This window comes from Protopterus annectens, chromosome 12.part0 (genome assembly GCF_019279795.1).
Source record: "Protopterus annectens isolate FY-2018-M chromosome 12.part0, PAN1.0, whole genome shotgun sequence".
Taxonomy (NCBI): domain Eukaryota; kingdom Metazoa; phylum Chordata; order Ceratodontiformes; family Protopteridae; genus Protopterus; species Protopterus annectens.
In genome coordinates this window covers 852156161-852179201 of record NC_056746.1, presented here as the reverse complement: position 1 = coordinate 852179201, position 23041 = coordinate 852156161, and the positions used below count along the sequence as shown (strand labels likewise).

General features: G+C 38.9%; 1 non-coding gene across 1 annotated transcript; it reads right to left on the bottom strand.

The window, feature by feature from the left end:
- Nucleotides 1–22058: 22058 nt before the first annotated feature.
- On the bottom strand, nt 22059–22131 carry TRNAT-AGU. Its single transcript has one exon. It is a non-coding gene; the product is annotated as a tRNA-Thr (tRNA).
- Between the last annotated feature and the right edge of the window lie 910 nt (nt 22132–23041).

Here is a 23041-nt window from a genome sequence, read left to right as displayed (position 1 = left end):
AGAAAATAGAATGCAATTAAAACACAGTGAAATGAAAATACACCACAATATGCAAAATAGAAGAAAACAATAAAAAAATACAAAACACAAGAAAGTGATATAGGAAAAAGCAAACCAACCTTTCCCCTCACAGCAGTATATGGCAGAGTCTGGGTGAGCTTTTCCACTGATAGATGTTATGTAAGGCTCTGTAACTTCACTTGGTTAGCAGGTGAAACGGTAATGAAGATGCAGAGGTGCAGCCTGTTTGGCACTGTCTTACAGAACTTATCTGTAGAAAAGGTGTGTGTGCTCATAATAAAGGCTGGGGAGAATGGTAGGAGCTTTAGGAGTCATCTACATTTGCATTCATAAAAGTACAATTGGCTAATTGGCAAGACATTGATTACAGCTGTTGGAGAGAATGTAAGTGATATAATTTCATGTAAAGGGTACAATCATGTCATTGACTCACTTCCAATGTTACAGTGTTGCACAGTTTCTTCCACCCACTGCATTAACATCATAAATAACTGTGTCCCACCCCTGATCTCATAAAAAATGGGGTTTCCTCCTTTTTCAAACAGGCAATGCTTCCGGGTCCTGGATGCCTGTAGTAGGACTTTATTCTCAGCATGGCTGAAGTTGTCTAACCTCTGCCATCTGCTACCTTTGGGGACATATGTACAATTATGAACAGAGCACATCACATTAAAAGATGAATGATGTGTGAGTACTGTGAGGTAACATTACCATACATATGTTGACCTTGTTATTCAGCACCATAATTGGGCTATAAAGAGACATGTAGAGAGTCAGAGATATACTGGACCTTGGGGTATCACAGTGCTTATTGAGGTGTGTAGTGGTAGGAGCAAACTTGTGCAGGGATACAGCTGTGGTATATAATAAACTGATCTCCACTGGGAGCTTCAGGGAATGTGGTATGTTATGCCCAGGTGTCCAGTGGGAGCTTTAGGAAATGTGATATGTAATGCACAGGTCTCCACTGGGAGCTTTAGGGAATGTGAAATGTAATGCATAGGTCTCTAATGGGAGTTTTAGGGAATGTGGAATTTAATACATAGATCTCCACTGAGACTTCTAAGGAATGTGATATATAATGCACAGGTCTCCACTGGGAGCCCTAGGGAATGTGGTATGTAATGCGCAGATCTCCAGTGGGAGATTAAGGGAATGTAGTATGCAATGCACAGATCTCCACTGAGAGCTTTAGGGAATGTAGTATGTAATGCACAGATCTCCAGTGAGAGTTTTAGGGAATGTGGTATATAATGCACAGGTCTCCACTGAGAGCTTTAGGGAATGTAGTATGTAATGCACAGGTCTCCACTTAGAGCCCTCAGGAATGTTGGATGTGATGCACAGATCTCCACTGAAAGCTTTAGAGAATGTGGTATGTTATGACCAGGTCTTCACTGGGAACTTTAGGGAATGTGGTACATAATGCACAAGTCTCCATTGGGAGCACTAGGAAATAGTGTGGCAGCTCACAAGAGCCCATGGGTAGCATCTGGTCAAGGATATCATACCAGTGGTAATGTGTCTGGATGCTCACAGCAGATAAAGAGCAGGTAGAAGTGAGGGCTAACACATCATAGATTTTTTGCAGCTGACCATAACAGGCCAGTGAAGTCCAGCTCTGTAATGTAACCATACTTCCAGTAGTGTTACCATTGCCTAGTCCCAAGCAGTTGCATGCAGGTATATAAAAGTGGTATAATACAGACCAGTGTGAACTGGTGGGGGGGTGGCAATCCTGTTGTAGTTTATTGGTAAGCACTAGGTTAGCTGCCCTTGTAGGCCATTTTGTGCCTAGCCTAATTCCCTCAAAGGTGAAAAATCAAACCCTGCACCTTGTGTCTGTAAAGTAAATACCTTAGCCAATATGTCAACCCCAATATATTTTTTAAAAGGACCCACAGCACTGTGGTATATTATTTCCAAGCAGAGCAATAACTTCTCTCCAAAAATGATACTATGCCTAATCCCAAGCAGTTGCACCTTGGGCCTGTGAATTAAATGCCATTATGCCAACCTCAATCTCTTTTTTAATAGGACCCACAGCACTGTGGTATATTATTTCCAAGCAGTGCAATCATTTCTCTCCAAAAATTATACAGTGTACTTTGTCTGGGATTTGTCTTGTGGAATTGCTGCCTCTGTGCTGCTTGATAATGCTTTAAACTGGTTTAATAGTCTGCTGCTGTTGCTTCTTCTTGTCCATTTTGGCACTGAACATGTTAAAATTTAAATAAATAAGTAATCATCCATAAAATACTAACGCATAGCAAGCAATGCAAATGGGGCTAAATTCTGCTGTATCTATGAATCACTATGCTTCACAGAAGTACATCAGTGACATAAGGCATGCATACGTTTTAGTATTCATCAACAGTAATGCTGTGCATGAATGCTTGTGCAGGTAGGCTATGCATGTATGCACAATGTGGCATTATTAGTAGAGATTCAAATTCCAATACAGGGCATAATTCTCAAGCTATCATTTTGTATTGTTATAGATTTATTGTGATGGTTGCTAATGTGCCTTTTCTGTAAGTTGCAATGGTCATTTTTCGCCACTGGTATGTTAACTATTGTCCATTGACATCGCAGTAGAATCTTTGGCTGAGGTGGGGTGTGCTGAGAGGGAGTACCTCACCAGAGGAGAGTTGTGTTCCATCCCAGGCACTTAGCCCACCCCAGTAACTTACCCTAGCTCAGCCAGAGCTTGATCACGAGGTGGAGATGACAAATGACTGAGTGATGGCTTGCTGAATCAATAAATTTCAACTCCTTCTGCTGCAGATATTTGATCCACTAGACTAACTAGCCAATGATATCAGGCCATTATAGGCAGGTGTGGCCAGTGCTGTAGGAAACCTGGACCCAGAACCCTCATCAACTGGGTCCCAGTAATGGCCCTGAGCTGGTCAGAAGTTGTCAGTGCCTCAACATCTCCCAAGCTGTCCACCCTCTCTTTGTCTGCATGCATCCCGTATCTTCCCACTTGTGCAAGCACATCCTCCCTGTTCATCTGTGCAGTTCTATGTATGCTTGTGTTACTCTCCCATCTGCTCCCCCGACTCCTTCCCTTCACACCATTCACCCATCATGTCTTCCTTTACGTAGACATAAAATGGGTGAATTTCCCTTCAAGAAATATGTGCCATACTTTCCCCACCCCTTTTCTGACTGTGATCCTCTGCTTAGTATATCCCATTTCATTCTGTCCTGTACTCCCCTTTCCATGCTTTTCATAGACCTAATAAAGTGTGCTGCATGGGCACCCATTGACTGCTCTTACACATCTTTTATATATTTTTTCTTGAAGGTGTACAGAGGCAGCCTGCCACTGTAGGTGTCTGCTTTCACTACCTGCTGTAGCCCTTATACATGATCTTGGAATTTCCCACAGGGAATCTGCTCACTTGCCATTCTTCATATGCTGTCAGTTATGTCATTGTGCTTTGCTTACAATATTCCTTTCTGTCTTCCCTACCTCTTTAAAGCACAGATTTCTGCCTATTTGCACAGTATGCCCTTGTCTAGTTATTCGCTTATATTTTGTACTGCACTATGTTATCTTTATGTGGCACAAGCCATCCTTCATCTTGAAAGGCATCTGTATGAATAACAGCCATTGTCTTTCTCTTGGATTATTTGTTATAGTAATGAAATTTGTATGAAGACAGGGTAAAGATATATTCTTGTCATTTAAAACAAAGACAGCATCATCCAGTGCAGTTTGTAGGAAATCAACAGTCCAGGAAAATACGCTGCAGTGCTCATCTAATCACGCCTTCCATTGAACCATAATCTTGTATTGCATAATATCTTTTTGTGGACATGCAGACTGAGTTACCACTGACCAATCACTGACAACAAGTAGGGTCTAGAAGTTAAATCTGACTGAGTACTGAGAAAATAATCGATCTTTCATGGAAGTAATTCCTCAAAGAAATAACAGGGAAATTAAATCAATAAAATCTATACTGAAATGGGTTTAAATACAATTTAGAGCTCAGATTGCTTCATGAACCTGCAGAAACATAACTACAAAACAAAAGCTTGCTTGATCTCTCTTGATATATACATTGAGAAGAAAAGTGGGTCTTAAGTAATACATAAAATCATCCTGAACTCATGTTTGTTTAATTTACTTTGCTGTGTTTAAGACTTTCTTCGGCTAATAGTGCTTGGTGGTTTGCCTGCAATTTTATAAATGTTATTATATGTTATAAACTGTTTGTATGACACATTCATTTTGTTGTTAGAGCAAATGTGGGATACATTATTTTAAAAGGAAAGGAAAAAACTCAGGGTAAAAGCACTGGGTCTGAAGTCGGGCATAAAGCCCATCAGTAATGAAACCAAGGTTGTGGAAAATCACAGCATCACATATGCATCAACTTAGAGCAATGTACCATGGGAAAACATTCATATGCTTTCCAAAGCCCTGTAAAAAGTACAGTCAGCAAGTTACATTTTAGCTGTAACTTTATAAATGATAAGGGAAAAATCATAAAAACTGAACAATTATTCAAATAAGGGCCACCACACCTACCTACTCATATTTTTTTATTAAACCAGTGAACATTTAGCAGTTCCTTGATAAACAATGTCCTGCATTTTAAAAACATAAAATTGCAAAGAACTTCAAACCAACTTCAAGCTAATGGTAACCTAAATATCCACAAAATACTCATGCACAAACATACAAAAATTCCTATATCTTTATTACACAGTAAGTGCTTTCATCTTCATGACTTCTTTAGACTGTTTTTTATTGCAGCACATGAGAAAGAATTTTTGTGTGAATAATGTCCTGAATTTTGTTACCTCTTGCTAGAACTGCATTATATCTGTCCCGTTTACATATTCTTGAATTCTTCCATGATTGCTCTACTTTACAACCTTTGAATTAAAGTTATTCCACGCAGTCAGCGTTCTTTATGTGAAAAAATCCTAACATTGCCCTGGAAATGCCATCCCTCTGTCTTTCACTTGTGCTCCTTGATCATTAATTTCTCCTTCACTGAAGTATATTGTCTATTGACCTTTCTGTAATGTAGTTATTTATATATATATTCCAGATTCGCTGAATTTCTGTTACTACCTGTTCCCATTTACTGGCCACTTTTAGATTACCTGATATAATTACAGCGTTGCTTGTTTATATTTTATTTGCCTTCATCAGCTCCTCACACACCCCTGTATATAATACCTCCTGTAAATATGTTTGCATTGAAACTAAACAGCAGCAGAGCTGATCAGTCCCCCCTTCAGTTTCTCCTTATTCTGTCCACCCTGCCTTCTGTACAGTCTGTGTTGTAGAACTGCATGCAATCTGCTGAGATGGTGTGGATGAGTTTGAAAAGAAGTTGTAACTGTGGTCACTTGTCCTGTGTTTAGTAATGTATTGGCACCCAAACTGCTGAACTAAGTAAACTGGACATAGCAGTGTACATATGAGCATTCAGTCTACTTTTTGACAGAGCTGTTTCTGTTGTGGACATGTCACTGATAATTGTATTATTTTATCTCAATTTTACTTGACTTTAAGGACTTTTTAGCACCTGTCCCATCTATTTTAATCAATTTCCTCACACTAACTCTCTCCTGGGAAACAGAGATTAAGACTTTTTCAATCCTTCCTGGAGTGGTTTACTACTTAAAACAGACTCATAGGGTATGCTCGTGAGCTGAGAGTGCCTGCTTAACATGTGATACCACAAATGGTTTAGTGTTATGGGGATGGCAGTGAGAAGGGCTAGAAATGTAATTCTAATTTTTTAGTAAGTCGTAAACTTATTAGTAGAAAAGAACTATATCCAAGACTAGTTTGAAACAGATCAGCTGTGTAATTTTAATTTGGGTTTCACCTGTTAGCATTAGAATTATCTGTTATAACAAGCAACATAACCTTAGAATTTAATTAACTGTTTAGAGAGTTTGAATTCTCAGAATTACACTTAACCTAGCTTAAATAAGGGTTTATGGCTGTTCTGTTCTTACACAAAACATTTAGCACTATTACTGACATCAGCAATAACTTATTGAGGCTACAGTTACAGCCTTGAAATAAAAGTACATTAATCTTGATTAAGACTGTGACAATGTAAGGTATTGCCAGATATGCCAGGAGAAGTAGGTCAGTAGATGTGTAATATATGCCAGGACAGCTAGCTAGAATTTTGTACAGAATTATATGTCATTTGTATATCAAACTGATTTGTACAGATGCTTATGTTGAAAATGTATTTGTAAAACTGCTTGTGTTAAAAATGTATCAACAGTATTCTCTGCTGGGCAGAAAAAAAATTATATGCATTATTGTAACTGTTTAAATATATATATTGTAGCATAGGATAATGGAAGAGAAGAAGTTAATCTCAATCCACCTTACTTTGAGAAATAGTAAAAAAATAAATTACTGGGGCTAGGCCATAAAGATGTTATCTCACAGTTTTGAATGAAGCCAGAGACTCAATGTCTGTAGGAAGCATGGTAAGTCTCTGTAGGAGGAGTAGAAGTTTGTGATTGCTTTATGACTTCCAGAAGATGCACAAGATCTGAGCAAAGCTCATGTGTATTAGTGACATGTAGGTGCTAAATCCTGTCAATGTCTAGCAATGGGGAGTTGCATGGGAACAAAAAGTCAGATGACCAGATGTATTTGATGTCATTCTGTACAGAAATAATGTTTTAATATTAGATGAGAGTGATGTCTTATTGCAGGACAAGGAAGGATCTCTCATCTACATAATTTTGCCTTGCTCCAGTAAGTGACCAGGTAATAGTATTCATTAGATCAGTCAGGAAAATATAGTGAGATTAGTTAAGTATTGTTTTTCTGTAACTGTGTGATTCTTTCCAGCTGTATTATTTTTAATATTTCCTGTGATTGAAACTTTGGTGTTTATAGGTTCATAGGTTCATAGATTAGTACTAAGCTAACTGCCCTTGTGAGCCATTTTAAGCCTAGCCAATTATCCCTTGTGAGACTCAAACCCTGCACCGTGTGTTTGTAAGGCAAATTCCTTAACAATTAGGCCACCCTCCCAACCCTATCAATGGGCCATAGATTCATAGATTAGTACTAGGCTAAATGTCCTCAGGGGCCATTTTAAGCCTAGCCAATTACCCTATGTGAGAATCAAACCCTGCACCTTGTGTTTCTAAGGTAAGCACCTTAACCATTACACCAACCTTCCAACCCAATTAGTTAAGTATTGTTTTTCTGTAACTGTGATTCTTTACAGCTGTATTATTTTTAATATTTCCTGTGTCTGAAACTCTGGTGTTTATTGTAAATAGATATTAATATTTTCATGTTCTTTTCTTATTTATTATTAAATATATTTAAACTTCTCATTGTGGCTGGTTCCTTTAGATAATATTTTAACCTCTGAGACTCTCTCTCTCTCTCTCTCTCTCTATATATATATATATATACATATATATATATATATATATATGGTGACAGTTCTGGCCCCTCCTGAAAGCCTTGCCTCATTGCCCAAACATTATCATTTGCATTAATATTAATTTCACTCAGTATAATTGGGTACCCTTGCAAGAGCCTTAGAGTAACTGGCTTTGGAGTGTTTGGTGGTGGTGTAACTACCCTATAGTCTGGGCAGAAGGGGGCACATAGCTGGTAAATCTGTGCCAGCCTTTCTCGTGTGTGTGTGTGTGTGTGTGTGTGTGTGTGTGTGTGTGTGTGTGAAAATCAAATCTCAATGAGTGTGTGTGTCAGCTGCTTAAAGCAGGGATACAGAGCCCTGGTTTCACAGGGGACTTGGCTTGGACACTTGGCTGAGGACCCAACCATATAGCTGTGCCTTTGGGGAGTCTTACTGGGAATCTGAAGAGAGAGAGGACCCAGTCCCCGGACTGACTATGTTCCCTGTGTGCTCTTAGGGGAAATTGTGCTTGATGCAGAGAGCTGCATCTGGAAATAATCAGTATATCCATTTTTGTTCCAAGTGAATGCCCCTCTCCAGTGCCAGTGGTGAGGATTCAGGCTCCCTGATTACTGGCCAGAGTGGGGATGTCACAAAGACCAAAAAACTAAATGTATTTACTTTAAATCTTCAAAACATGTGCAACAAAGTTAAAACATCTTCAAAACATGTGCCTGGATCTCCTAAAATTCTCCAAATTTCTAGCCATCAACAAAACATGTCTAATATAAAAGACACTGAAATACTACCACCTGGTAATTATATAATTAGAGTAGAACAAGAATTTTAAAAAGCTGGTAGAACTGCTATTCTATGTCCTAGCATCTATAAAGTCTCTTCATACTCAAATATCATACCTAATGTTCACAATGCAGAACTGCTATCTGTCTTAAAGCTAAGCAGCCATAGAACACTTTACATAATAAATCTTTGCATCCCACCAAGAGACAGTCTATCCACATTTGAAGACATCCTCTTATGGTCATCCAACACTATCTCATATGAGACAATACTAGGGGTGTGAATATAGATGGGATAAATCTCACATCTAATTTCCCTTTATCTAGCTTAAATATCTACAGTCTTACCCAACTTATCTCTTCCACTCACATGTTTTAATAAACTTAAGATCAAAGACACAGTATTAGGATGAATATTGTTATCTGTCCCCACCAAATTTAGCTCATCTGGAAACTCCCAATATGTATACTTAACAGCTGTTCAGCCCTAAGAAGAAAGAGAATGACATCCAACCTTGTTCCTTGTATATCTAGTAACAGTAGAATCCTCATGCATAAAAGGGATAAAGCCTGGAAGGATGATATAAGCTAAGAATTCCTCAAACTCTATCTAATAGAACATTGTGGTGCAAAAAAAGCATGCACAAAAGGGATAAAGCCTGGAAGAAATTCATAAACTAAAAACTCCTCAAACTCTATCAAATACAATATCATGGGGCAAAAAAAATCATAATCCTTCTCCCAGCAGCCTTTCCCATGACATAACAATTGATTTCAACTTATACTTCATTGAAAGCATAGCAACCCTCACTAAAGATGTTTGTCCTACATCTCTTGACATAAACAACCTACATTTAGCCAACTCTTCAAACTTCACCCTACAACTCATTGCCACATCCTCCAGTAAACAGCTACTTCTAATGCTTAAATTTTGCTCACGGTCTTCTGACAACAGCAGACTAACCTTAAAATTGCAGCTAATTCTATAAACTATCCAGTCTCTCTTCTCATAAATAGGTCAATCCAAGACTCTTGTGTTCTTTGAAACAAAGGAATTCCTCCAATTGTCTTCACAAGAAAATGTGTTTTATTCCAAAAACAGTAATTGGTTTCATCCCACAGCAACAAATGGACTTTATTAAAACTGTTAAAGGCATTCTCAACCTCACTTTAAAAATTAAGACTCAGTCATGTGATCAGCAATAGCCAATTAAAATCAGCAAGTAACACTATCATGCACAAAACTTTAAAGCAATAAAACACTTAAATGATATTGTGTGCATAGCATTGTATACACGTGCACCTACCTATAGTTAATATTCCAAAGATTTTAGTTTCAAGACTGGTGATAAGGAAACATTGTCATTGATACATGGAAACTTTATGGCATTAAATCTGGAGCTGCCACAACAGTTCTTGTTCAAGTCTCCATTTCCATAGACCTCCCTTTTCAGAGATATTAATTTTGCTACTGAGGAAAAAAGAAACTTCTTGTAGTTTGGGCAAATAGGAGAATGCTTAAATAATACACTGTTAACATTCCCCCTCCTTAATATCTGTGACATGCGCATATATCTTTTCTGTAAGGGAACTCTCTGTTTTCCCAACACAATATGCATTGCAAGAAAGACATTGTGCAATGTATACTACTGTCCTAGTGTTGCAGTTGTGTCTTCCAGGGCACAGGTTTGTCCTTTGAGAGTTTTTAAATGAGACATTTGTTGTGTTATAAATATGCCACATTCAGACATTTTCCATTGAGAACGACAGAAATATCTGATGGACTCTCTGTTATGGTATTCTATTACATGCCATTAGTTCAACACTTAATGTTTGCATGAGGTTCAAGGGCATAGATTTTTCCCCGATGGATTTTACAGGTTTACAAATGTGTTCTGCGTCAACTGAAAAAGTTGCAATGAAGGAGTCAGATGTCCTAGCTTGAACACCGCAGGGTTTCTTCATAGAGAAACCTAAGTCTTTCAGAATGGGTAACTGCAGCTGCCATCTAATCAATGAGTTGAACTTTGTACTATCTGTTGATAAGCATGTTTTTAAGAACTGGCATGTTTTCTAAAAATATCCAGTCTTATCATTTGCCGTTTCACAAGACTGTGATTTTGGTGAAAAGGATGACAGATGATGTAGTGGAAATAGGTGTTAGAAACGGTTGGTTTATGATATAAGGAAGACTGAAAACAATGAGACACATTGCCATTTGAGATCAACACATCCAAGTAATGAATACTATTTAGCAAAGAAACATATAGATCCTAAGAAAATCTGTGGTCTGTTCCAAGTATTCAAAAAAAATTTGAATTCAATGGAAGTGTTTGACCATAGCATACAAATATCATCTTGACGTCTAAGATACAATACATTCATGGCTTTAAATAAATGGTTAAAAATATATTCCTTTTCTCAATGCATAAGCATAAGGTTAGCATAAATGGGTGCGCTGCTGCACCTATTGCCACACCGGTGTGTTGCCGAAAATATTCACCTTTGAAAAAGAAGAAAATATTCCACAATGTCATGGGCATAACACTTCCTGTAAGCCTGACGCTCTTGTATTTAATGCTGCGTGTTTTGCCACAGAATGTTTAAACCATTTCATCCCTGTATTATGAGGAATGCGTATGTACAAACTTTTCATATCAGCTGTCACTAACAAATGGTTGTCAGAATATTCCACTTTGGAAAGGGGTACAAAAAATGCTGTAGGTCCTTTACTATCTGAGGACACTCAACCAAAATATTTTTAAGTTTACAATCAACAAAAATAACAAGTGGTTCTGTAATGGAACCCTACTCAGAGACAATGGGGTTCAGCAGTGGATCATTCAAGTTAGAGTGGATCTTCGGAATCCTGAATATTGCAAGCATAACTGACAAATGCTCATACAGATTTTGCCTGATTGTTTGTTATAAAAATAAACCTTTGAGAATTAAATTAATAGTGACAATAAGCTATGCCTATTTCATTCTTAGATATACTGGAGTAAAAACTGGTGCTATTTAGAGTGCTGAGCATTTTTGCTAAGTAACCTAGTGAATTCATAATCACCAGACCCCCACCCTTGTCTGGTTCCATCAATCTGATGTTTCTGTTCTTAGAAATATCAAAATGTGCTATGCGTTCAGCAAAAGACAAATTCTGAAATATGACCTTATGTTTTGTACTGCACATTTTTCTAATGTCTGTTTCACATAATGCCTCATATATGCTGTTGTCAAGATATAAGGGTGAAATATAACAACTAGACATTTTGAATACAGCTTTATTGTTGTGTTCAGTGGTCTAGTTGTCAGAAATTAACTGAAGATTTAAGTTGCATGCAGAAATCTTGAGGTCAATGAGAGTAGAAGCAAGTAACCACAAACTGAGGACACCGCAGTAGTTGAATCCAATTTTATTCCACAGACAACGAAAAATTCCCTTAAAAACTTCACGTTTTCAGTAAAAACTTCAGGTTAAGCACGTTCTTCCCACTTAATGTAGGACTTCATCAGAACAAAGTTAACTTCCCTCCCCAGCCATTACATATACATCCTACTCCACCCATTAACACATTCCATTAACCACCAATCAGTTATTTAAAGAAAGAGCCCCATAAAGTGTGCATATAAACAAGGACATCATTATCAAAATTATTTATATAAATTACATGTTAAAATACATATGTAAAATTCCACAATTAAACATAATTATTTTTACATAAATAAATAATTGTATATTTTAACCCAAAATGTTCCTCAATTTTAAAACTCTAGAAATAATAACATTTTCATTAATACCTGGGTATTGAGTTGCATCTAGTTGCAATTGCCATTTCAGCTCACAAATATCCAGGTGTACATCCAGCATTTTCCCCTGTGCATCTTTGACCAATTGTTGTACAACAAGAAATTTAAAACAAAGAATCCTCCCTTATTCAGTATGCTGAATGCTGACGACTCCACACTTATATCCATCTCAAATAACATTCCTGAACTACACTCCCTGACCCTACAGGCCCTACTATCCACTAAACAATGGCTCTCTCACAACCTATTGATCCTAAATCTCAAAAAGACCAAACTCCTACTTTTCCTTCCCTATTCTCTTTCTCATCACAAAACCTCCTTTTTTTATTACATCTTCTAACAATACAACTATCCAACCTGACACCCACACAAAACTCCTAGGGGTCATTATCGATGGCAAACTCAAGTTCAACCTGCACATACTCCAATGTATAAAAAAAAAAAAAAACAGACACTAAGTCTGCTATATCAGAACAAAACATTCCTAACCCCTGAATCTAGACTTACCCTGGGCCAGGCACTCCACCTCCCCTCCCTCTTATACACCGCCCCAGTTCTTACCAATATCCAGGCCTCCACTCTAAACAAACTCCAACAGACTTACCATAAAAAAACAGATTCATTACTAACTCCCCATACAACTCACACCACTGCATTTCTTTAAACCTTCTTCAATGGCTTGAACTTCCACAATTTCTGCTATCTTATCAATTTCATATGCTACACTCTATTCTTTATAATCCCTCCATCTGTCCATCTCTATCTTCCTTAGTCTCCATCTACATCCCATCCCGGACCCACCATACTTCTAACCAACAATTACTTGATATCTACCACCCAAAAAGGTCAGTAGGCAAACTACTCTACAAACACTCCCTTGCCCATGCTTGAAACAAACTTCCCCTTGACTTACGTTCAGTCTCCCACACCTCACACTTTAAAAATGAACTAAAAGCTTATTTTCTCAATTCCAGAACCTGCTCTTGCCATGACCCTACCTAGTCTTCCTTCCCTTTATGTACCCTCAAAAGGACCATACTTATCTCATTACACCTCTCTCTCCAATGTGTCTACTATGCATTTGCATAATTTTATACAAACAAAAAATGTTTATTGTTGACCTATTGAACTATATTAATGTAAAATTGTTACTTAGCTTATTTTTAATGCAACTTTAACTTTATGCATGTAACCCAACATATGTGGACTGATTTGCTATAACTGCTATTATATCAATATTGTTTAAAATTGTAGTTGTTTTAAAATGTACTACTGGAGCTTTTCTCCTCGGGTCTCCACTGAAAATGGGCCACAAGCCCAATTGGACAAACCCAGTTAACAAATGTCAATAAATAAATAAATAAATAAAAATAAATATGACTAGCTAACTCTTTCTTATGTTTACTGTGCATTAGTCAATTTACATTTTCTAATGTCCATAAGATGTTCTTACATTCTATCCCTTAGACGTCTGTTAGTTTTCCCTATATGGAATGTGGTACATTACTGACATTTGGCCATATACACCACATTTGTACTATTACAATTAAAATTACCTCTGATATATATTTTTCTACCATTCAAAAAATACATTTCTCATGTTTCCAAAATATAGGGGCAATAAGGGCACATACCACACTTACAGTTACCTGACTTTATATTGACACGTCCACTCCCATGGGAGCTTTTCAAAATATTTTTAAAAGATCTATCTTTCCTATACACTATTTTTGGTGTTTTTCCAACTTTTTGACCCACCATTTGGTCAAACTGTAGAATTTCCCAGTTATTTCTAATAGCCTCAACCATATGGTCAGAATCCAAATTATAGGTTGTAATAAAACTTGCCCCTTCTCTTATTACTTTGTCCATTTTATACATTGTCATTAATCCATTTCCTTTTTCTCCCAATAATGGTGGATACATACCGTTCTGTCGCTTTTTCACAACCTCATCCCTAACATTATTCAAAAGTGTTTCAGGGTAACCCCTCTTGGCAAACATTCCCATTATTAATTTCACCTCCTCCACAAAAATCACATTCTCTGGTGACCATCCTGGCTGCCCGTAACATTTGTCCTTTAATAATGGACTTTTTTTGATGGTATGGATGCCAACTTCCAAATTCCAAATAGGAGTTGGAAAATGCAGGATTCCTGTAAATCATGGAGACCATGTGGTTTGTTTCATCACTTATTCTCAAATCCACATCTAAATATGATATATTAGTTTTTTCATAGGTATGTGTAAACTTTAAAAAGTCCACTGTCATGTTTATGTAGGCCAAGAATTTATTCAATTGAGCCTCTGCCCCCTTCCACATTAAAAAACATCATACAAAAATCTAGTGTAATACATAATATAGCGCCAATATTCACTTACCATTAGAAATTCCTGCTCCCAATGTGACATGACATAATTAACGAATATGGGGGCGCATGTTGCCCCCATTTCCACACCCATAATCTGCCTGTAGTATTGCCCTTCAAAATACACAAAATTATTTCTTAAAACCACCTCCACCAGGGTAATGAATTTGTTGAGTTGATCTTGATCATAAATTCCAGTTTTAAGCAACTGAACTTCCAATCAGCTTAAATCTTGCTCATGGGGTATCACGGAGAACAAATTACATGCATCAATAGTGACTAATATCACCTCTTCCCCTGTCTTGACTTTATTTAGATTTTCTAAAAATTGTCATGAATCCTTACATATGTAGGAACAATTTTAACCCTTTCTGAAGTTGGACATCTAGATATTTGCTGATGAAACATGTTTTGGAGTGCTTGCCATCTGCTATAGGCCTAAATTTTAAATCTTTTAAACCCTTCTGTATCTTAGGTATTCCAAAAATATTAGATACCATAGGGTACTCATTTCTCATATACTGATATTCATCCACAACTATTTGCCCCTGAAATAACATGTCATCAAGTAATAGGTCCACTCTTTTGTTAGTGATGTGTATTTTATTGATGGAACTTTCTACATATGTACCATCCATTAATAATATGTTCATCCCATTGGAATAATCCCCCCTGTCCATAATTACAATACCATTACCCTTGCCTGGCTTCATTATTCAAATGCCCCATATCATTAGTCAAATCATGCAAAACTATCTGTTGATCTTTACTCAAATTCATATTAACTGAACAATACGCCCTCTTATATGCTCTTCTTATATCCCTCTCACACATTTTCTCATACATTCCAATCACATTATTTACAGGCAGGTTAAATATACTTGGCTTCTTTAACTTCATTTCATTATTGGCATTAATGTCCCCATTCATACTGTCAAACCAGACTTTCAAATTTAATTTACGTGTATACATCTTTAAGTCTATTAGGATGTCAGCCAAATTGGCCCTTCTACCTGGAACAAATGTGAGCCCTTTGGCCAATAAATTTGCATGCTTATGATCAATGCTTTTACTGGAATAATTATATACTTTAAAATCCGCTGCTGTGTTGGTTATTACTTGCGGTTCACCAAACTTTTTAGGGGACATCCCTTTATCAAACCCACACAAAATTGCAACATAATCACTGCATTCATCTATCAAAATGCTTAGTTCTACACTTTCATCATACTCAATACCATTTCATTAAATGAGTCACAATTCATATAAAAACTCACATTTTGCAAATTTTCACTAATATCCCCACTAGTCACACCCCATTCCGTTTCATTCACATTTGTTTTTTTTCTATAACATTAATTGCAACAACAGCCACATTTTGTACAACCGCACTACATTTTTCCACATTATCTTTCAATAAATTACTTCTATAAATTATAATACTTGTTTCATTGAAAATGTCCATTGCAAAGTCCATTAGTTCTTCCGTCGACAATTGTGATATTTTAAATTCCTCGACTAAGTCTTGTACGTCCCCACCCCCAATTTCAACATTGTCTCTCATTAATTCACTGTCTATATTAATTACAGGACTTACTTTGTTAAAAATGTCTATTGCCATGTCCATTAGGTCCTCTGCTGTTGATTGTGATAATTGGCATTTTTCGGCCTGGCCCCCTGTTCAGTATAGTCCATCTGGTGGTTTCTCATCTGCTGTATCGGCTGCTCCTTCCCTCATAGTCTCTCCAACCAAAATACACCATTCTCTAAAGGGCGTTCCTGTGCTGAATCATGCTGGTCCTGATATATCATCTGATTGGGCGTCACTTCCTCTCCGTCAGCTGTTTGCTCATTGGTTTCATTTCCATGGTTACTTTAATTACCTAGGTTCATAGGTTCATACTAGGCTATCTGCCCTAGGACATTTATAAGCCTAACCAGAGTGTGTTTGGCTTTCGCCACCCATTTTAAATGAATTTTGTTATGCCCTTTTTCGAGGTTAGTATACTGTGCCTCTGTCTAACAGTGACACAGAAGTGATACCCGGGGTAAACCTACTATCTCCCATCCACTCATCAAGATTCTTCTTGAAGAGAGTCAATGAGGGACTCTGCCTAACCTGGACTGGGATTTTATTCTAGAGTGAAGGGAGCCTCTGGGTTATGAATCTGTCCCTCCAGCATGTCCTATTTATTTCAGTGCTGAGGTTCAAGTCTCTTGAGCGCGTAGCTCGATGAGATTTGGATTTTCTGAGGTGCAGCATGTCCATTAATTCCGGGTTGGACATGGCTTTATATGTCAGGCACAGATCGCCTCTGAGCAGGCAGTATGCCACTGAGTAGAGCTGGAGTTTCTTTAACCAGGCAGCATATGGCATCTGTTTGAGCCCTTTGATCCTCTTGGTGAGGTACTTTTGGGGTCTTTCCAGTTGCTGCAGGTGTCTGGTAAGGTACATCCCAAAAGGGGCATTGTACTCAATTATGGGTCTGATGAGGAGAGTAAAGAGGCACGATGACCTCCCCTGATCTAGATGTGAATCCCTTCATGATTAGGTGGGCTATATAAAATGTTTTTCTAACCACTTTGGCCATGTGGTTGTCAAATGAGAGATTGCTATCAACTTGGGTCCCCAGGTCCCTAATTACTTCTTCCATACTTAATGGATTACCACCTATGTGGTAATTTGTGGGCACTTTGTTTTTACCAAAGGGGATGACTATACACTTTTTGGCGTTTAGCTTGAGGCCATGGCTCTGGCACCAGTTGTCTGTTTCTATGAGGCCCTTTTGTAGGTTGCTTGTGTCAGCTGGAGAGTCGATTATGTCGCCCAGTTTGCAGTCATCTGCAAACTTGGTCAGCCACAGTCCTTCCATGTTAGCCTTTAACTCCAAGAAATATATACCGAACAAGAGAGGTCCCAGGACTGAGCCTTGTGGGACGCCACTTGTAACTGGTTTGGAGTCTGACATGGCTCCAGCAATTCTAACCATGTGGGTTCTGTCCTTGAGCCAGTTTGCAACCCATCTAGTGACATAGGGGTTTATATTTAAGCTGGTGAGCTTATCTATAATGCCCGAGTGGGGTATTGTATCAAAGGCTTTTGCAAGGTCCAGGTAGGCTGTGTGGACCACCTTCCCCTTGTCAATGGCCTTGGTGACTGTTTCAAAGAAATCAACCAGGTTTAAGAGGCATGATCTGCCCTTAACAAAGCCAAACTGGGTAGGATCCAGTGTCTGTAGGTCCCCAATATCTTTATTTATGAGGTCCATGATGATCCTTTCCATAGCTTTGCAGACCAAGCTAGTCAGGCTTATGGAGCGATAGTTTCCAGGATCTGTTGAGGCACCACCTTTGTAGAGAGGGACCACTGTTGCTGTACGCCATTCTTTGGGTACATATCCTGTAGTAAGGCTGAGATTGAACAGTAGTTTTATGTTTGGGTTTAGTTCTTCTTGGAGTTCATGTAGGACGCAGCCCGGGACACCATCTGGTCCCATTGATGCTGTGTTTTCTGCTTTGGAGAGGGCGGCTCTTACCTGAGCATCTGAGATGTCAGGGGGGCAGCACTCTGCTGGGATAGATATTTGCCCTTTTGGTGGGGAAGGGGGGGAGAAGTTTGCACTGAACCTGTCAGCTAGGATGTTGGCAATGTCTGTGGGTTCTGTGTATTTTTTGTCATTTTGGACTAATTCTGAGCATATCTGGGAATTCCCACCCAGGTTCCTAACATAACTAAAGAAAGCCTTGTGATTATCCTTAGTGTCCTGTGCAATTTTTCTCTCTAAGCTGGCCTTAGACGATTTTATGAGTGCCAGTAGTTTTTTGCTAATACTGATCAGAGATGCCTTCCCTTTTTGGGATTTTGCTCTATCATGTAGTAGCTTCCTCCTTCTATTGTATAGTTTGTTTATGGCTGGGGTCCACCAGACAGGATGCCTAACTTTGGAGGATTGAGTCTGGTTTTATTTGGGATTGCATGATCCATGCATTCCTGAAGGTGTTCATAGAATGCGTTTATAAAGGATTCTGCTGTCTGGGCCGTATTTTCCACAGGCCCGGGGGCTTTGAAGGATTCCACCTCGGTTTTGAGGAGTGTGAAATTTGCTTTAGAGAAGTTTTTCACTGTGGTTTTCTGGGCAGGGTTGGGGTCGGGATGTGAATATCTAGTGAGATTAGTTTATGGTCTGATCTTACCAGTGAGGGATACACTTCTGATCTGGAGCATAGAGTCCCCGTGTTGGTGATGATCAGGTCCAGTATGCTTTCCCCTCTTGTGGGAGTGGCAACAAGTTGTTCCATAGCATTTGAGTTTACAAATTCTAGGAACCTCCGGGCTAGGGTGTTGGAGCTTGAGTAATGCTCCCAGTCTATGTTAGGGTAGTTGAAGTCACCCAATATAATGGTGTTTGGAGAGACCTTCATATTTTCCAGTGTTCTCAAGAAGGCCAAGTGGGGTTCCTGGGTTTGGAATGGTGGTCTGAAGCAGGCTATAAACTGGAAGGCAGTTTTACCCACTGTTAGTTGCACATGGATAGTCTCTGATGCTTCGTGCTGTGCCACCAACCTTGAGGTGTGGGTATCTTTGACGAATATTGATACTCCCCCTCCTTTTGTGGTTCGGTCCAAGTTTTGGGGCCAAAAAACATGGTATGAGGTATAACCTGGTAGTGCTGGGGTCCTCTCAGGAGCCTTGAACCAGGTTTCTGTTACTGCACAGATATCGATGTTCTCCATGCTAAGGAGAGTTTCGAGTGTGTGCATCTTGAGGTTTAGACTTCTGGCGTTGAGTAGCATTACTCTTAGTTTCTTATCCCTTGTGATACCTATGGAGGTGGGTTTGTCTTTTGAGCCTTGCCTAAAAAAGGCACTATGGGGGTGGCAAGAGCCTTTGCCAATGTCCGAAAGCCCAGGGGTGACAGGTGCAAGCCGTCCCTACCGAAGTATCGTGGCTTGTCGAGCATGTCATCCCAGGCAGACAGGCATTGGATCCCCTTTGAATGACACCAATACTTAAGCCAATTGTTGAAATTGATCATCTTGTCTTCATATTGTGGCATCATTCTTGGTGAGGGTAAGATGCTACTCAAGGTCAGGGTCATACCGGCCTGGGCTACATGCTCAGAGAGCTCCTCTATGTCTCTTTTCATGCAGTCCAGGGAGGTACATCTCAGGTCATTCACACCAGCATGGACAATGACTGAGTCATATTTGTACTTGCCTTGGAGTGACCTGAGTGCTTGTGTTATGTGGCGGATCCCAGCGCCTGACAGGCAGCTCACCGTGACCTTCTCCTTGTTCAGCCTGGTGAGCGTGACGTCAGTGTGCCTGATGATAGAGTCACCTATTACAAGTGTATCAGGTGTGTTGTTTAGCCTTAAGGGCTGTGACTGTTCGGCACACTGGCTTTGTGAGCTATGTGTTGCACGTGTTTTGTTTTGGGGTAGCGGTTGCTTGGCTGTCTGCTTTGGAGGTCTCTGCTGCTTAGGCAGATTTTTATTTAGAGCCTCCGAGTATGTTTTTGAGGGTTTATGTGTTTGGTTTGCTGTCGTGGTAGGTCTATGTGAGACTGGAATTGTGGTGAGTGTGGTTTCCTTCTCCTCCTGACTGGTTACGCCAGTACTGAGTTGAAAGAGTTTAGCCTCCAGTTTGGCTATATGGTTGCATCTCTCACATGTGTTGGAATTTGTTGGGAGGAGGAGAGGGTTGTCTGTGTACATGAGGCAGTTGTAACATTGCCTCAAGATTCCATGATTCACCAGCTGGACCAGAGAGGAGATTGACAACTGACCTTTGGACATGCTAGAATAGTATCGGGAATTCCTTTATAATTGAAAAAAAGGGCCAATGGGGAACAAAGTACTCAAGGGGAGTTTGTGAGGGTGTAGTGCTTTTAATTTTTTAGTGCTTACTTATATAATTGCTTTAGTGAGCAAGTGCCAAGCTTTAGACTGGGAATAGGGTGTTTATTATGTGAACTAGATCAGTTCTAAGGGAAAAAGTGAAGAGCAGACTTTGTGGAGCCGAGAATGGTTTAAACCCAATTAAGCGGCGCTGCCCAATGCTGCGCTATGCGCAAAATCGTGCAAAGCTGCGCTAAAGCAGGTTTTATACAGGGGGACTTGAAAGAGCTATAAATTGGCCCAAAACGGCCAATAGACTACCAGATTCTTGCGCTGGAACACTTCTCCAGGGATAGATAGGCTACTCCAAGCTCCCCTCTGCCACTGGTGAACAAAGAAGCCTCCCTTTATCCAAGAAAGGAAATGGGCAACACAGGAACTTTCCAAAAGTCCAGAATACAGCAAAGCCTGTATTTGGACTACTCTAGGTCAGGAAAGACGGGAAACAAGGAAATTTTTTTTTTCTTTTTTGCAACAAACAGCAGGAAAATGCAATAAATATGTAACACAGGCTAGCGCACTTGAGTGTGTAGCCTCAACAGGTAAATGCAACAAACAGGACAAACTTTAAAAGTGCAGGTGCAAAAACAACTTTAAACAGTTTAAAACAGTTCAAGAAGCAGAAATACTTGCAGTTTAGCTAGATTGGACAGTCGCCCAGGTAGTAGCAGGAATAAAATCACTTTTATCAGGTTAGCAGTTGCTCTTTTAGCCTCTCACTGGTGCACAAAGAAGCTCCCTCCTATCCAAATAAAGATATGGGCAACACAGGAACTATGACACAGCCCAGAGATCAGCAATACCTGAAGAATGGACTATTCTAGTTCAGTAAAGGCGGGAAACAAGGATTTTTTTTTTTTTTTTACAAAGTAGCAGAAATTAGGTACAGAAACACAGTAAATGCTTTAATTCGGCTAGCGCACATGAGTGTGTAGCCTACCAGTTAAACTAAGCAAAAATAAACTTTAAAAGTGCAAAAAAACCCTCAGAAATACAGGCAGGAATGCAATAAAACAACTTTGCAGAGCTTATTTAGTTAAAGAAACAGAGAAGTCTATATATACAGAAAAGCAGCTAAAACCCACAAACACTTCAGATGCAGTGCAACCTAGAGCACTTGAGTTGTAGCAATATTAAGGCAATTACAGTTATAATAAATGCTCTGAAATATACTCTATATTTCCAAAATGTTTGAGAAGCACAGTCAGAACACACGGAGGTTCAGGCGAAAAAAAAAAAAAAAAAAAAAAAAGTTTTTTTTTTTTTTTTTGAAAGGGAAAAAGGAGAAACAGAAGGCCTTATGTTCTCTCTGTACTAGGTAGAATAAGCTAATGACACTAGACTGGGAGGAGTGTCACAGATCAGATTTACAGTAGGGGTGGGCAACTGCAAAGCCACCAAGTATAAGAGCAAGAGACCAACTGGGCGGGAGGGTGGTAGCCTACAGCCAGTAACACTAGAGAAAGCCACAAACAGGTAAAGATTTGTAAAGATACAGAATGCTTTTAACTGCAGACAAATCAGTTACTTGCGCAGATTAGTTAATAGCAATAAAATACACTCGAAGACTAAAAAGCAGACAATAAAAGTGCTATATATTAATTGTTAAAAACAATAATCTGTATAAATAATCGAAAAAAACCAGGATACTTATATATCTCAGCTAACAGCTGCGGTCAACAACTCTTCCACTCTGCTCAGTGTGTATAGACAGAAACCCTATCAAAGTTAGGGCTTAAATACCAGAAGAACAACTTTTAAGAAGGGAATCACAGGCTCTGATGAGATTTGAACTCATAACCTCTGGTTTACTAGACCAGTGCTCTAACCCCTGATCTACAGAGCAACCTGGGTAAACTCTACCCTTGGAATATTCCACCATATCCCTCCTGATTTTATTAATTTTATGATAGAATATATTTGTACAAATATTGTCCACAGTCTTAAAGATGTTGTCATAATTTGTCTGATAATTTTCAAACATTAAATGACTTCTGATGAAATTGTTTTATCAAGCTCTCTCATTAAAACATCCATTGCCAGTCTATTATGTTTGACCATAAATTTCATAAGTTCCAAACCCATATGGTCAAACAGGACATGTAAATAATTGATAAATTCAATGTTGTTTTTGGCACCATTAGGGTACTTCCATAACTGCAAACCACGAGGCACTTGCTTTAACTCGATATTCCTTTCTAAATAGGAGTTTTCTAACTGCAACTTCTTAAAGGACAAAAGATATTTTTTTGAAAACTTTAGGTCTATCTGTTAAAGTCTGAGAGTGCTGCATACCTTGTATGGTTGAACCCTTGTTAGCTGGAAAGTTGAAATTATTGTTTTTCCAGGCTTTCAGCCCTTCAGTAACATTAATGTTCATCTCTTGTGGCCTGCTAGGATTACTCCTTTGGTGTGCCCCTTCTAAACTTGGAGCCGAATGCTCCAATGGTGTGTCTTGTATAGGCTGTGATGGCTGAGTTAAAGGGTAGCCTAAGCTACCAAAAATTTTAGCAGTACCTTGCTGTTTGCCCACAATGGATTTGATTTGCATGGTATGTTCAGCTAGTTGCTGATTAATCCGCTCTAACAAACTCACTATTTCACTGCTGGAGCTGGAACTAGGATTCTCCATACTACTGTGCCAAAGCAGAATAACCAAGAAATACCAAATGGACTCAGAAACTAGTAACCACAAACCGAGGACACCGCAGTAGTTGAATCCAATTTTATTCCACAGACAACAAAAAAATTCCAGT